The sequence below is a fragment of the Euleptes europaea genome, chromosome 2 (genome assembly GCF_029931775.1).
Source record: "Euleptes europaea isolate rEulEur1 chromosome 2, rEulEur1.hap1, whole genome shotgun sequence".
NCBI lineage: Eukaryota > Metazoa > Chordata > Lepidosauria > Squamata > Sphaerodactylidae > Euleptes > Euleptes europaea.
Genome location: NC_079313.1, coordinates 120902483 through 120905699, shown reverse-complemented (window position 1 = coordinate 120905699; position 3217 = coordinate 120902483). Strand labels below are relative to the sequence as shown.

General features: G+C 47.5%; 1 non-coding gene across 1 annotated transcript; it reads right to left on the bottom strand.

Moving 5' to 3' along the window:
* Positions 1–374: 374 nt before the first annotated feature.
* Positions 375–446, bottom strand: TRNAV-GAC (transfer RNA valine (anticodon GAC)). Its single transcript has one exon. It is a non-coding gene; the product is annotated as a tRNA-Val (tRNA).
* Positions 447–3217: the final 2771 nt, after the last annotated feature.

The following is a 3217-nucleotide window of genomic DNA, read 5'->3' as shown; positions in this document are numbered from 1 at the left end:
TATGTTCATAAGGTTGCCAACTGTGTCCTGGGAAATTCCAGGAGATTTGTAGGCAGTGCCCATAGAGGGGGGGATTGGGGGCGGGATTTCATGTTGGAATGTACGGTATACCATAGAGTTTCTCAACCAAAACTGTCATTTTCTCCAGGGGAACTGATCTCTGTAATCTGGAAATCAGTTGTAATTCCAGAAAAACTCCAGGCCCAGCCTGGAGGTTGGCAATTGTAGTCTGGATGCAAACTAGTATTTTCACCCCAGTCCTACAACTATACTCTCAGACCATTTCGAATTTTTAAAACTTTTCAAATTCTCCAGGGTCTCAGGCAGAGGTCTTTCACATCACCTACTTGCTACTTCCTACTAGTCCCTTTAACTGGAGATGCCAGGGATTGAACCTGGGACCTTCTGCATGTCAAGCAGGTGCTCTACCACTGAGCCACAGCCCCTCCTCTCCTATGACATTGGTCCCCTCACGTCTCTCTGGCTCAGGGCCGGATTTAGGTTTGATGAGGCCCTAAGCTATTGAAGGTAATGGGGCCTTTTATATGTCCAGCTGTCCTTTGTCAAAAACAAATTGTCGCTGTTTTTTGTGTTGAATATATGCTATATGGTAATTTATGGATCTAATAGGTATCTAAAGCCATTTGCACATAACAAAATATGTATTTTATCAAAGTAATTGTTGAACTGAAATACAATTAAGAAGTATATTAATAGTGAAATAGTTATTATTTCCTTTAAATTTTGGGGGGGCCCCCAAGAGAGTGGGGCCCTAAGCTATAGCTTGTTTAGCTTATACGTAAATCCAGCACTGCTCTGGCTGCTGCGGGGGCTTTCTTCTGCTGCGGCACTTGCTTCCTCTGCCACCAGCACTTCCAAGTACTTAAGGCAGAGTTGCCAACTCTGGGTTGGAAAATTCGTGGAGATTCTGAGGGTGGAGCCTGAGGAAGGAGGGATTTGGGGTGGGACCTCAGCAGTATATAATGCCACAGAGTCCTCCTTCCGAAGCAGCCATTTGTTCAGAGGAACTGATCTCTGAAGTGTAGAGATCAATTGTAATTCCAAGATATCTCCAGGCCCCACTTGGAGACTGGCAACCCTAGCTTAGGGCCACTAGCGGGAGGTTTTGGGGGTGGAGCCTGAGGAAGGTGGGGTTTGGGGAGGGGAGGGACTTCAATGCCATAGAGTCCAATTGCCAAAGCGGCCATTTTTCTCCAGGTGAACTGATCTCTATCGGCTGGAGATCAGTTTTAATAGCAGGAGATCTCCAGCTAGAACTTGGAGGTTGGCAACCCTATAGCAGCAGTGGTGATGTCACAGGATCTTTTTTTCCTCCCACCACCTCTCTGAATGGTGGCAGGCAACAGGGTTTGCTGGCAGGAGAACTCCTGCTATAGCTGGAGGCCTGGTCTCCTCTAGCTTAATAGGGTTGCCAGGTCCCTCTTTGCCACCAGCGGGAGGTTTTGGGATGGAGCCTGAGGAGGGGAGGGTTTGGGGAGGGGAGAGACTTCAATACCATAGAGTCCAATTGCTAAAGCGGCCATTTTCCCTAGGGTAACTGATCTTTATTGGCTGGAGATCAGTTGTAATAGCAGGAGATCTTTGGCTAATACCTGGTGGTTGGCAACCCTTCAGCTTAAGGAAATTTATTCCAATGTAAGTGCTTCTTCCTTCAGTGGAAGAGTAGGGTTGCCAGCTCGGGGCTAGGAGATACCTGGAGATTTTAGGGGTGGAGTCTGAGGAGGGTGGAGTTTGGGGAGGGGAGGGACTTCAATGCCGTAGAATCCAATTGCTAAAGCGGCCATTTTCTCCAGGGGAACTGATTTCTGTGGCCCGGAGATCAGTTGTAATAGCGGGAGATCTCCAACCACCACCTGGAGGTTGGCACCCTGGTTGAAGAGCCACTGAATTTGGAGGAAGTTTCCTTAGGCTTGTGGGGTAGGGGGCTTCAGATTTTGTTGAGGAGAGTCAGAGTGGATTTCTCTGCAGCAGCCATAAATCAAAGAATGAAGACAGGAGAAGCTGCAAGGGCTGTCTGTTGTTTAGTATGGGATTAAATGCCTTCCTTAAGTGTTGAGCAGGGACCCTTCACCAAGGGCCCACTCGATGTACTGTTTCCAATCCCAGCAAAGAAGACCCCTTCTAATAGAGGTCTGTTGGAATATGCCATGTTGGCCTTTTCTTCTTTAAACGTGCTTCCTCCACCCCCCACCACCATTTCCTTCAGCGTACGGCTGGAGCAGCAAATTGTTTCCATGCATTTGGTGTTGCGTCCAATTTCTCGCCGGGTTTTTAGACCTCTTTTAAGGCTAGCGGCAGTGCTTTCACTCCCGTTTAATGTTTGTAAAGCACATTGTACACCCTTATTTGGGATGAAGATGCTGAGGACGAGATCAAGTCAATATTGATCAAGGAAGCTGGAAAAACACTCAAGTGTTATGATGTATGACCACTAGCCGGCCTGCTGGTCGATATTTTAAAGTTAGGACTTGGAGCAAAGTTACCAGGGGGGGAAATGACACATTGGTACCTGACAGATCAACAATGCCCAGTAATAAATTATGTGGTGAGAGAGACAGACACCCCAACCTTGGTGCCGTCCCAGGAGTACAACCAGAGACTGAAGTTTCATCAATATGGAAACGGGAAAAAACAATAAGCTTTATCTCTCTCACACCTCACCATAGCTTGACTGCTTGTCCAGCCTAGTGGTAAGAATTTTACCACATATCAACTGTGCGATAAAATGTGTAGCAGATTGGGTGGCAAAATAGCTTTAGGAGCAACTTTACCACCAGCATGGTGTAGTAGTTAAGAGCGGTGGTTTGGCACGGTGGACTCCGATCTGGAGAACTGGGTTTGATTCCCCACTCCTCCACATGAACGGCGGAGGCTAATCTGGTGAACTGGATTTGTTTCCCCACTCCTACACACGAAGCCAGCTGGGTGACCTTGGGCTAGTCACAGTCTCTCAGTCCTACCTACCTCACAGGGTGTCTTGTGGGGCGGGGAAGGAAAGGGGATTGTAAACCAGTTTGAGTCTCCCTTAAGTGGTAAGAGAAAGTCGGCATATAAAAACCAACTCTTCTTCTTCTTCTGTCTGAATCATCTGGATGACCACAATCAACACCTTGTTCTCAACCATTGTGGTGTAGTGGTTAGAGCAGTGATGGCGAACCTTTTAGAGACCAAGTGCCCAAACTGCAACCAAAACCCA